This window comes from Mustela nigripes, chromosome 4, assembly GCF_022355385.1.
Source record: "Mustela nigripes isolate SB6536 chromosome 4, MUSNIG.SB6536, whole genome shotgun sequence".
Taxonomy (NCBI): domain Eukaryota; kingdom Metazoa; phylum Chordata; class Mammalia; order Carnivora; family Mustelidae; genus Mustela; species Mustela nigripes.
In genome coordinates, this window is record NC_081560.1 from 43,907,011 (window position 1) to 43,920,132 (window position 13,122).

The following is a 13,122-nucleotide window of genomic DNA, read 5'->3' on the forward strand; positions in this document are numbered from 1 at the left end:
TCCATAGGCACTACACTGCTGGAACTGTGCTGTGTTACAAAACATAGGTCTTCGGTTAAAGGCAGTGGGCAATGGAGACTGAGGGATGAGGAAGCCAGGAGACTCACTGAGTATCACTGAATATGGGAAATACAGACTTCCATTTCTGAAACCTAGGGTGAGAACACAGTAGTTAGCCACTCGGTCTCCTGTAGCCAGTCACAACATTAAGCCAGGACGCAGCCAGCTGACCACACCAGTTGGTCAAATATGCAGTGTTTTCAACGCCAGTTGGTAGCTACTGGCCCCCACTTCTCCCTGAATATCCTCAGGATTTGACAAGGGAAAGGACAGTGACCAGAACCGTGGGGCCTCCAGAACCTTCCTTCACCACGAGAGCAGGCATCTGTTCCGATGGGTTGGTCGCCAGGCCATCAAATAATCAGTGTATTATGAATCACCCCTACTTAGTAGTGACTCTTTTTCAGAGAGACCTAGCACCCAGTAAGGGTAACTTAGGATTATTGTGGCTGGGGAAAGAATAATTATGTCAGCCCATATACAGCAAGGAAGAACAAAAGTTCTTTGTATGTACAGGCCTTTCTAAACCTTTTTATTCAGCACTACTCATTCACAGACCCATCTTCCCCTGTTTTCCAGTCTTCAGAAGTAAACAGGGCAATGGTGCCAATAATGCTAGACACATTTCTGTCATACAAATTCATGTTAGGAATGGCATTTGATTTTGCGAGACAGATATATATAAGTGACAAATTAATTTAAGATAAAACTTTTATATACTTAGTATATAAAAGCATTAATTATATTCAGATCAGTGTTCATCAGGTAATTTACTCAATATGAAGGTTGATCTAATCAACTCAATTTTATAGTTTAAGACTGCATCAAAATGCCTCTTGGTCCTGGCCTAATCTACTTATACATAAAAGTATATGGATTTCTTTCTTTATCGAAAGGAAGTAGATGAGTCTCAGCTTGACTTCGCCATGGCCTACAGAGGTTAGAAGCCAACAGAATGAAGTTCATGAGCCAGAGAACTTCCTACCATACATGTTGTACTATATCATACAATGGACCAAAATACCTTAATGCAGGTCCCTGCCACTAGCATCTCTCCCAGGACCCTATTCAGCTACTCATTGCATAAACATAGGTGTTAGAGTTGTTACTTTGTCCCTCACTAATCAGCAAAATCTATGGCTACTCTTTGTAATACCTTCCCTCTTCTGCTACCATGACCAGGACTTGAAGTCATCTCCATGTTTTTACTTCAGTAACTACTACCAGGAACTTCCTTTACCCATCTCCCTGACATTCACAGGTCTGTAATCCAAACTAGTTCCAAAATTATCTATATTTATATCTTTTCTTTCCTTCCTCTATTTTTTTTTAAAAGTAATCTCTATATCCAGTGTGGGGCTAAAACTCATAACCCCAAGATCAAAAGTCAGGTCCTCTCCCAACTGAGCCAGCCAGGTACTCCCAGAGGTATGACCCCTCACTTGAGAGACAATATTTGAAGTAATTTGAAGTATTGTCACTGCTAGTCGGGAAATGAGGAACAATGACCACATTCCTTAGGATGTCTTAAAAGCCCTCATTATCTGATTTGTCAATCTATCATCTAATTCTTCCACTAAGCCTATGTGCTCTAGCCACATGTGGGTTCCCCCACAGGCTAACTTCTCTTCACTTTTCAAAGAACTCCTCCTTTCCTACTTCTTCCACTGCTAAAACCTTTTGTTTTTTAAATGGAAATCTCACCATTAGTGACAATAGATGGACCTTGAGGGCATTTTCCTAAGAAAAATTGGATAGAGAAAGACAAATGCCATATCATCTCACTTCTATGTACAATCCAGAGAAGATGAACTCAGAAAGTTAGTGGTTACCAGGGGCTGGGTGGTTGGGTTAATGGGGAAATGCTGGCCAATGGCAAAAGAAAACTAATTCATCTTGTTAATACAAAGGAGAGTACTGAGGCAGCAAAAAGAATTTAATATTGATTCAAAATCAGCCTATTTATAAAAGCATGTATTTGGCCCTCTATTTCAATTGTACAAGTATGTGTACTGCATGCCTAATTAATGTTAAAAGCTGGTAGATGGGGCATCTGGGTGGCTCTGCCTTTGGCTCAAGTCATGATCCCAGGGTCCTGGGATCGAACCCCACATCAGGCTCCCTGCTCAGTGGGAAGCCTGCTTCTCCCTCTCCCACTCCTCCTGCTTGTGTTCCCTCTCTTGCTGTGTCTCTGTCAAATAAATAAATAAAGTCTTTAAAAAAAAAAAAAGCTGGTATAATTTCTGGTTGTACGTAAGAAGAATATGTAAGAAGTTTGGAAGTCACTTACTCTGAACAAAGTTAAAAGCTCAACTGAAAAATCAAGAATTCTTCCCATATTCTACACAGCAGTAGGTTACAGAACAAAGTGCTATCCCCAATGTTGGAGAGATATGTGAATGCAGACAAGCACAACTTACAGGGGCACAAACCCAAGAGGTAAAAAGTCCATGGGAACTAGTAGTAGGATAGGGAAACCTGAACTGTTATCGACAAATTAAAGGCTCAGAATGAACAAGTTAAAAAAACTTCAAGGGGACCCTTTCGTAATGAACCCTCACTCCCTTCCTTGTTTTGAGTTTTATCTGCAGTAGCTCAACCAGTTTCTTACAGTAAATCTAGGAAAGAAATCCCACAGGAAAAGTGGGGAAGAGAAACAATGGTGACATATAAAGGAAAACTCTATTCCTACCAACACTGGACCTCAGGACAAGCTAGTTAACCAGAGCCTAACTGATAAGGGAGTAGGCAAATACTTATCTCAAACCCACCCTAACAACCCTTCCCTATCCAATGCGAAGAGGAAGGTGAAGAACATGTATGGTTCAGAGTTCAAAGGCACCATCTCACTAAAAGACCGAGACCTAAAACTACAGTTCTTCAGTAACCATAGGACTATGATTCCTGTCCCACCTCCCCAACTTAACATGTTACTAAAGGCCTATTTAAAGCAGTACTTTTTATCCAGCACAAAATGCCTGGCAATCAAGAAAACATTACAAGGTATACTAAAAGCCAAAACCTGTGTAGTCTGTGAAAAAATTCACTTTCAACATAAAGACAAGGATGAAAAGTAAATGCATGGAGAAAGATGTTCTGTGCTAATAGTAAACAAAAAATGGCAGATGCAGTGGGTAAAAAAAAAAAAAAAAAAAAATCACTAAGGACAATTGATCTAAACAGCACCTTTAACCAACTAGAAATAACTGACATCCACAGACTACTTCATCAAGCAGAATACACAGCTCATACCCATATGGAACATGCACCAAAACACTTACACAGATTAAAAAGTACATTAATCATATAGTGTCTGCTCTTAGCCTACAACTGAGTATAGAAAACAAAGATAGCTGTAAAATCCCCCAAATATTTTGAGATTAAATGCCTTACTAAATAACACTGAATCAATGAAGACACAAATGACTAATATCAGAAATGAAAGAGGGTACATCACTACAGATTCCACAGACAGTAAAAAAGATGGGGCACCTGGGTTTCTCTAGGTTACAGCCTCTGCCTCTGACTCAGGTCATGATCCCAGTGTCCTGGGATCAAGCCCCGCATTGGGCTCTCTGCTCAGCAGGTAGCCTGCTTCCCACCCCCCCTCCCCGGCTCTACCTGCCTCTCTGCCTACTTGTGATCTCTGTCTGCCAAATAAATAAATAAATAATCTTAAAATAAAAATCATATTTTAAAAAAGATGGAAAGAATACTATGAACTCTATTGTCACAACTTTCCAAACCTATAAAAAAATGGGCCAATTCCTTGAAAGATAAAGTTGGACAGGCTCAGACCAGTAGAAATGGACATCTGCACAGATTTCTATATATTAAAGAAATGAATCACCTAACTGATAACCATCCAGAACAGAAAGCACCAGGCCCAGAAGGGCTCACTGGTGAAGTCTACCAAACACTTAAATTACAAATAGATCAATGTAGGATAGAATAGAGACCCTACACACAGACCCATATAAATATAATCAACCAATATTTGACAAAGGAGCAAAGACAATACAATGGACCAATGACAGTTTTTTCAACAAATCATCCTGGAACTGGACATATACGTGCAAATGCAACCCTAGACACATACCTCACAACAAACATCCTTCACAAAAATTAACTCAGAAAGGACCACAGACCTCCATGTAAAACACAGAAACTGTAAGAACAAGAAGTTAACACCAGAGAAAACCTAGATGTTCTTGGGTATGGTGATGACTTCTTAGACAAAATACCAGTGGCATACATGATCCATGCAAGAAAGAACTTGATAAGCTATCAGTAAAATTAAGAACTCTTCAAAATATACTGATACTGTCAACTGAAAAGTCACAGACCAGGAGAAAATATTTATAAATACATGCCTCATAAAGGACTATTACCCAAAATATATAAAGAACCCTTAAAATATTAAGAAAATAACCTGATTTTAAAAGAGGCTATAGACCTTAACAGATAATCTCATCAAAGAAAATACACAGACAGGGGTGCCTGGGTGGTTCAGTGGGTTAAAGCCTCTGCCTTTAATCCCAGGGTCCTGGGATCGAGCCCCACATCGGCCTTTCTGCTCAGCGGGGAGCCTCCTTCCTCCTCTCTCTCTCTCTGCCTGCCTCTCCACCTACTTGTGATCTCTGTCAGTCAAATAAATAAATAAAAATCTTAAAATAAAAAAAAAAGAAAAGAAACCTTGCCAAATAAACATGAAAACATGCTCCACATAATATTTCATCAGGGAAATGCAAATTAGAGCAATGAGATACTGTACAAGTACTAGAATGGCTGAAGTCTTAAACACTGGTAATAATACCCAGTATTGACGAGTATGTGCAGCAACAGGAACTCTGATTGCTAGTGGAAATGCAAGATGGTACAGATGTAAATGCTTTAAAATAGTGTGAAAGGAAGAAAGTTTGGCAATTTCTTGCAAAACTAAACATATTCCAAAACTTGGGAAAAACCAAGATATCCTTCAGTAGATAAATGGATGTATAAATGTCATAATTCAGATAATGCAATATGATTCAGCAGTAAAAACAAATGAGTTATCAAGTAACAAAAAGATATAAGGAAACTTAAAATGGGTAGTACTATGTAGAAAAAGCCAATATGAAAAAACTACATACTATATGATTCCAATGATACAACTTTCTGGAATAGGCAATGCTATGGAGCCAGTAAAAAGATAAGTGGTTGCCAGGGGTTAGGAAGAATGGAGGCATGAATAGGCAAAGAATTTTTAGAGCAGTGAAACTATTCAATTCAGTATCATAATGGTGGCTATCTTTTATGATGTATTTATCCAAAACCACAGAACATGCAGCTCTAAGAACACACCCTAACATAACCTGAGGGTGAAATGTACCATTTTAGGTTCACTGATTATAACAAATATCACACTGGTGAGGGATGTTGATAATGGGAAAGGTTATGCACAATGGAGGGCATATGGGAAATCTTTCTGCCTTCTGCTCCACTTTGCTGTGCACCAAAATTGCTCTAAAAAATGAAGCCTCCTAGGGGGACTGGGTGACTCAGTTGGTTAAGTATCTGCCTTCAGCTCAGGTCGTGATCCTAGGGTCCTAGAACTGACCCCCGCACTGGGCTCCCTGTTCGGTGAGGAGCCTGCTTCTCCTCCCTCTCCCCCCTTTGTGCACTCTCTCTCTCTCTCTGTCAATTAAATAAATGAAAGCTTTAAAAAAAAAAAAAAGAAGCTATTGAAAGAGAAAACCAAAGTTGGCGGCACCACAATTCCAGACTTCAAGCTCTATTACAAAGCTGTCATCATCAAGACAGTATGGTACTGACACAACAACAGACACATAGATCAATGGAACAGAATAGAGAGCCCAGAAATGGACCCTCAACTCTATGATTAACTAATCTTCGACAAAGCAGGAAAGAATGTCTGATGGAAAAACATACAGCCTCTTCAACAAATGGTGTTGGGAAAATTGGACACGTGCAGAAGAATGAAACTGGACCATTTCCTCGCACCACACACAAAATAGACTTAAAATGGATGAAAGAGCTCAATGTGAGACAGGAATCCATCAAAATCCTTGAGACCACAGACAGCAAGCTCTTTGTCCCCAGTTACAGCGACTTCTTCCTAAAAATCTCACCAGAGGCAAGGGAAGCAAGGGCAAAAATGAACTATTAGGACTTCATCAAGATTGAAAGCTTTTGCTCAGCAAAGGAAATAGTCGGGGCACCTGGGTGGCTCAATGGGTTAAAGCCTGTCTTCGGCTCCGGTCATGATCCCAGGGTTCTGGGATAGAGCCCTGCATCAGGCTCTCTGCTCAGCGGGTAGCCTGCTTCCCCCTCTCTCTGCCTCTGCCTGCCTCTCTGCCTACTTGTGATCTTTGTCAAATAAATAAGTAAAATCTTAAAAAAAAAAAAAAGAGTATGGAGGTTCCTCAAAAAGTTGAAAATAGTAGTACCCTACGACCCAGCAATTGCACTACTGGGTATTTACCCTAAAGATACAAATGTAATGATCCGAAGAGGCACATTCACCTCAATGTTTATAGCAGCAATGTCCACAATAGTCAAACTATGGAAAGAGCCTAGATGTCCATCAACAGATGAATGGATAAAGAAGGTGTGGTGTGTGTGTGTGTGTGTGTACACGCTCTCTCTCTCTCTCTCTCTGGAATACTTTGCAGCCATCAAAGACCTGAAATTTCGCCATTTGCAACAATATGGATGGAACTAGAGGGTATTATGCTAACCAAAATAAGTCAATCACAGAAAGACAATTGTCATATGATCTTTCTGATAGGAGGAATTTGAGAGGCAGAGCGGGTCATAGGAGAAAGGCAGGGGAAAAAATGAAACAAGATGGGACAGGGAGGGATACAGACCATAAGAGACTCTTAATCTCAGGAAACAAACTGAGAGTTGTTGGGGTGTGGGGTGGGTAGGGATAGGGTGGCTGGGTGAAGGGCATTGTGGAGGGTATGTGCTATGGTGAGTGCTGTGAATTGTGTAAGCCTGATGATTCACAGACCCGTACCCCTGAAACATAATACATTATATGTCAATAAGTCAATAAATTTTTTTTTAAAAAGCCTACTAAATACAGGTAGAGATCCTTGAATATGCATAGAATATATCAGAAAGATACCCAAATCACTGGCAACATTTTCTGACTCAGGGAGGATACTGGGAGACTGGGAAAAGGGATTAGGGGCTAAAGACTTCATTCCTTGTTTATATACTATTTTAATTGTTAGCCCATGCATTTGGTTAGTTTTTCAATTAAAAAAATGATTTAAGCCAGTTTCAATTGAAGAGATGTTCTGTTACTCATAAAATAGTTACACCTCTCATTCTGAATAATTCCTAGTCAGAATGACTAGGTACAAAATAAACCACAATAATCCCTGCCCTTTAGGTTAGTACATCCAGAATGCTTTTGAGTCCACTTGTTCAACTGAACTCATGTTATATTCCCTCAAGGAACATCTTTACAACCTTGGCTATGATGGACATGCTGTTTAATATACCATTTCATCAAGCTATTTAACAAATTCTAATATATTCCTCTCATTTCCTACTTAACTCTATCCAAAAATGGTGTAAATTATCTTCAATCAACATCTTTCTGTACTGGCATCCATTCTTCTCTTGGCAATAGGTCCTTCAAAAAGGACCTCTGCCCAAATGGAATCTAACAGGCTCATACCACCTTCAACCTGGGGCATATAATCTAGACTAATCAAGGAGACTAGTTCATCTTCTGGGTGGTAAGTACAACAAGGATAACATGTGGCAAAGCCAAACCACCAGGAGTCAGTTTTGGAACTCTTTTTGAAACTACTGGAAGGGAAGGCTCTTCTCTGGGATCCTTAGCCAGAAAATCATTACAGGCCCACAAATTCTGTAACTATCTTTGTCACTTTGAAATGGTTGAGAATGAGAATACAGAGAAAGTCAAAACCTAGGAAAAAAAACAAAATTAGAAATAAAGGAATATAGATTCGAATACGGATTACATCCTTGGAGTCCCTATTTAGCTAGCCTGAAATGGCTTTTCTTGGAATTCTTGGTTGCACAAAACAGTAAGTCATATGAACTTTTTTTTTTTCCCCACTAAAATATCTGAGTTAGGTTGCAATTAAAACAAACAAGCAAACAAACAACACAGATGGGATTCCTACTCCCAGTACTTATCACTCTAATTCTCCTAAACCACAACTCTCAGGACAAATATGGTAAACCTTAAGGGGAATTGCATGAAAAAAAGTGCACAAGTACAGAATCTCAGCCTTTTAATTAAAGTTCAAGATACAATATGCATTTCTTTCTCTCAGGAATTTTCCATCCTCTGACCTCAAGAATCTTCCTCAGACAATTCCTTCATCTGGACTATTCCAAAATCACATTTCAACATCTGTATTAATTAGGGATCACCAGAAAAAGCTAATGGAATGTTTATATATAAAAATTTCTTTAAGAACTAGACCACGTGGTGGTACAAGTTCAAAATAGGTCAGGTAGGCAGTCTTGTTGGGAGACACAATGAGGAGCTGAAGTCCATAGGTCATATGCTGGCAAAATTCCTTATTCCTCAGACTGCAATTTTAAAATGGTTTCCACTAGGAGCTCCTTGGACTAAAGATTCTACTACTTAGGTGGGATCAGTGATTGATGGACTAAAAATCTGTCCTTATCATACCTAGTTTTCTCCTTGGAAAACAGTTGCATACAATACACAACATGCTTTATCTACAACAGGTACACTGAAGAATAGATTTTTTTTTTTTAAGATTATTTATTTATTTATTTAACAGAGAGAAATCACAAGTAGACTGAGAGGCAGGCAGAGAGAGAGAGAGAGGGAAGCAGGCTCCCTGCCGAGCAGGGATCATGGCCGAGCATGGGATCATGACCTGAGCCGAAGGCAGCGGCTTAACCCACTGAGCCACCCAGGCGCCCTGAAGAATAGATTTAACATTATCTTTGCCGCTGGAGGCATGAGAAGGGAGAATCACTCCATGGATCCTTCTGCCCTGCTTAAACCCCCTCCCATCCCATAATGTATGAAATCCTAGATTTCTACCTCCCAAACACTTAAACCTCATCATTCTTCTCCTAAAGTACTTTTTTGACCTCACCAGGAGAGCTTTAAGAATCTTTAGGCCTTGTTGAAAAACTTATAGGGACTAGGAGCTCTAAGGTGCCTCTGTAAGACTGGTCTCATAATAGAATTTTGGTTTGACTCCTGTGTAACTCTGAGCAAGTCGGGGGCTCTGAGCCTCTGTTCCCCGGTTTGTAAAGCATAAACAGCAATAATACCTAGCTCATGGGGCTGTTGAGGTCAAATGAGAGAACCTACTTCCAGTATTTGGCAGAATAACTGGCATATAGAATTCAAATTTTATCTATTAATGTGAACTTCAAACACTGCCCCTGTATGCTGCCATAATATCTGTGTCAGGACAGAGTGAGGGAAGGGAAGTCATGGATTTTAAGGTATTAGAAACTCTCGGGCATTGCTTGAGGGGGAGGGTCCCTAACCCCACTGAGCTTCTTGAATTTCTTACCTGCCCCAGGAACACAGAACGGATTATAGCTGGGATTCTGGTACCAAGGACTCGGGTAAGTCTGCTGGCCCACGGCATGCACATAAAAAAAACGGTCTGGCGTTACTGCCCTCAAAATGTGCATTGTTTTCTGAAGAGGAGTTCATTTTCTAGGCTGAAAAACAGGTGTTTGTATTTAGGAAAAGGCAGTGGCGCTCAGTGCTGTATACTGCCGTGAAGGGAGAAATCATCCTACTTCCCTTTCCGAACCCCCAAGCCTGGGTGGCAGGGTCCTCACCATCTCTTCCCACTCGCCTGGGATGGGGGACACAGGGCTGCACTGCACTGAGGACCTGAGCAGTGCTGCCCACGGGCAGGGCCGCATCTTACCAGAACACCTCAGTTCCCAGAGCAGCAGCAACACCAAAATTAGACTGAGGCCTGGGAGGCAAAGAGGGAAACTGTGCCGTGCCTGGAGCGCAAGGGGCACCCCAGGAGCTCCACCCGGGGCAGTGGCTTGGACCCGGCCTGCGAGTACTGGTCTTTGGCCTCACCGCCAGCATGCCTACCCCACACCACCTCCTCCCCAGTCTGGAGGAGCCCATCCCCTGAGCCCAGTGTCTCCTTACCCACGGCTCACCCCCGCCCCCCACCCCGCCCAGCCCCGGTCCCACAATCCAGTCTACTCCGCTCCCCCGGGACCCGCAGCCCCAGCACACCCATCTGCTCCAAACCTACCTCCGTGACCTGCAGAGTCTCTGGCACCGGGTGTCCTGGCTCGGGCCCTTACATACCCTGGTTGGCACGTGCTGCCTGTTGCGCAGGTGCAGCTCTAGCGCAGATGGCCCGCGCATGCGCTCTGGACGAGGCCCGCCCCCCAGGCTGCCTTGACTGAAGGCACCTGAGGAAACTCGCGGGGAGCTTTCTGCACCATGTGAGCTCCAGTGCGTGCACACCCAAGTGTCGGTGCCTCCAGAGGATGGATCAGTCCCTGTCCCTTTTTCTCTCCCAGACTGTCCCTTCCATTTGAGTGTGTTCCGTTAGGACAGCTTCGGACACCTCCTCTGAGCTCCTGGTGTCCCTCGGGCCTAACGCCCCAGACACAGGAAGAGGAGCTGACGGAGGAGAAGGAGAGGGGAAGGAGGAAGCCAGCCTGGTCGGTGCAGGAGTTTCACAAAGGAGGGGCGCTCCAGCCTGCTTCCCGCTGAGGCGAGTAAAAACCAGGGGAGCAGAACCTGGCAGTTAAGGCGCCATTGGTTGGGAGAGTGAGGGACAGGGGGCCTGGAGAAGTCGTCTGTGAGCTGGTTGGCAGGTTGAGGGAGAAGCTGGCACACACGGACTCCGCTTTCTTTGCACGTGGGAGAAAGGAAAGTCTTCCAGGAGAGTAGTTACCGGGAGTCGTGGGGTTGGAAGGACGATTGTGACGTTGTTGTTTTGTTTGTTAAAGGTAGAGATTTCGGTATCTTTATGGCCAGAATGGACAGAGGGGGAGATGTTCCCTATAGTGGAGAGAGAAGGGATGTTAGGAAGCACAAGGCAAGGTTCGCTAAGCCTAGTTACAATGCTCTGCCTTGGACCCAAGTTACTGAGATAAGAGGGAAATGAAGTCCCGAAGGCAGGGATTCAGTGCTTTAGCATCTGATGACCTTGATTTTTTTCAGTGGAAGGCGGGAATGAGACTTACAGGGAGCCCTGAAAAATTTGGGATGACTGTATTACTAGATAGAAATTGTGTATGAGCAGAAATAGTAGTGCCTGACACTGGATAAAAGTTTTTCTTTCGGGGCGCCTGGGTGGCTCAGTGGGTTAAGCCGCTGCCTTCGGCTCAGGTCATGATCTCAGAGTCCTGGGATCGAGTCCCGCATCGGGCTCTCTGCTCAGCGGAGAGCCTGCTTCCCTCTCTCTCTCTCTGCCTGCCTCTCCATCTACTTGTGATTTCTCTCTGTCAAATAAATAAATAAAATATTTAAAAAAAAAAAAAAAAGTTTTTCTTTCACATGGAGAAATCTGAATATATGCCATCCATCCAGCGCTGGTCTGGAAGCTCATTGCTGTCACAAAGAACCCAATCTCCTTTCTTTCTGCTCTGCCATGCTTAGCAATGGTTTCCATCTTCGAACTGGCAACCGTTTCAAGATGCCTGTTCCAGGCAGAAAGCAGGGAGTTGAGAGGGAAAAGGGTAAAAAAGAGCACAGAGGTTGCCTACAGCTTCTCTCTGTCATCAGTTTTGCTTTTAAGGAACTTTACTAGAACACCTACCCAACTTCAGATTATACCATTTTGGCTTCCCATGGGTGAAATGTAGTTGTCTTTTAGCTGGGCATATTTCTACTTGAAATAAATTGAGATGCTGTGACTAAAGCAGAAAATGTGTATTAATGAAATTGACAACTAACAATGTCTGCCATACTGCTGCAGGGAAGAGAGAAAGCAGTCATCTACAGATGTGCAAAAGGGTTGCTAGTAGAGTTGAAGGCTGACCTAGAGTGAGGATCAGTAATTTGTATTGTCCCTCATCTGCAGTGGTATGTCACTTGCTCAGTCATACTCAGTTGCATGGGAGAGACATTGAATGACTGTTTGGATCAATGACTGGTTTTGGAAGGCTTGTGGAAGGAAGGGCAAGGATTCAAGAAAGTTCAGTGTAATAGCGAGAAATTAAAGTAATGCATCATACTCATTATATATACCATGCCCTTGCATGACCCTGAACATGAGTGCTTTCTTAAATTTTCACCCTAGAGTGCACCCTACTTAGTGGCTAGTATTTACTCAGGAAGAAAAAGGAAGTAATGTCGGAAAGTAGCTGAACAAATAGAAAACAAAATTAATGGGGATCTTTGACCTGAGAGTGAAAGAGATAGAGGGAGGGGACTTGTGGTCAGAGAATGAAAAATTTAAATGTAGGATTGCAGAGTTGGAGCAGTTGCAAATTGTATAACAAGGTCCATAGGGTGGCCAAGCAGTGGTTTGCTGTAATGCTGTGGAGTAAAAATCATTGACACTGAAGAAGGAAAAGATCAAGGAATCTGGAGTTTTGGATGATTCACCCCTTCCTTCATATGGTATATAGTAGTCATTTCAAGGTTCCTATGTCCTCAGAGAATGTAGTAGAGTGATCCACAAAGTGAAAGAGAGAAGTATCAGAAGATGTTTGTATTTATAATTTTGTATTTTTCTAAAGATAGCCCCCCAATTTTGTAGTATTCAGTACCCAGCAAACTTTATTTTCCACAAGCTAGTGTCCACTCTCGGCCCTGGAGTGCATGAAGACTGGGAGAAAGAAGAACCCCCTTCTTCTTTTGGCTTCCCATGGGTGAAATGGGCATGGGCATGGGCAGCTCAGAACAGGAGGTTCTTGGGAGAAAGCAAAGTTTAGCAACTATTCAGTAAATAGGTTGAAGGATATATTGGGTTGTGATTAGCCAAACAGGACTTCTAAGTCACATAATTGAGAGGGTTGGTAGGTAGGTCATTAGGGAGAAGAACTGGAATGAGAGTGTCCATAAATGCCAGCTAACTGTAA

At 42.4% G+C, this 13,122-nt stretch overlaps 1 protein-coding gene and 1 long non-coding RNA gene across 6 annotated transcripts in view; one reads left to right on the plus strand and one right to left on the minus strand.

The window, feature by feature from the left end:
• The window catches only part of KBTBD2 (kelch repeat and BTB domain containing 2), a 194,110-nt gene that overhangs the window by 145,240 nt on the left and 35,748 nt on the right, over nucleotides 1-13,122 (plus strand). The window lies entirely within an intron of this gene.
• On the minus strand, nucleotides 12-10,468 carry LOC132015809 (uncharacterized). The gene is made up of 3 exons (XR_009403771.1): nucleotides 10,335-10,468; nucleotides 9,618-9,771; nucleotides 12-152 (listed from the first exon to the last, which is right to left on the minus strand). It is a non-coding gene; the product is annotated as an uncharacterized LOC132015809 (long non-coding RNA).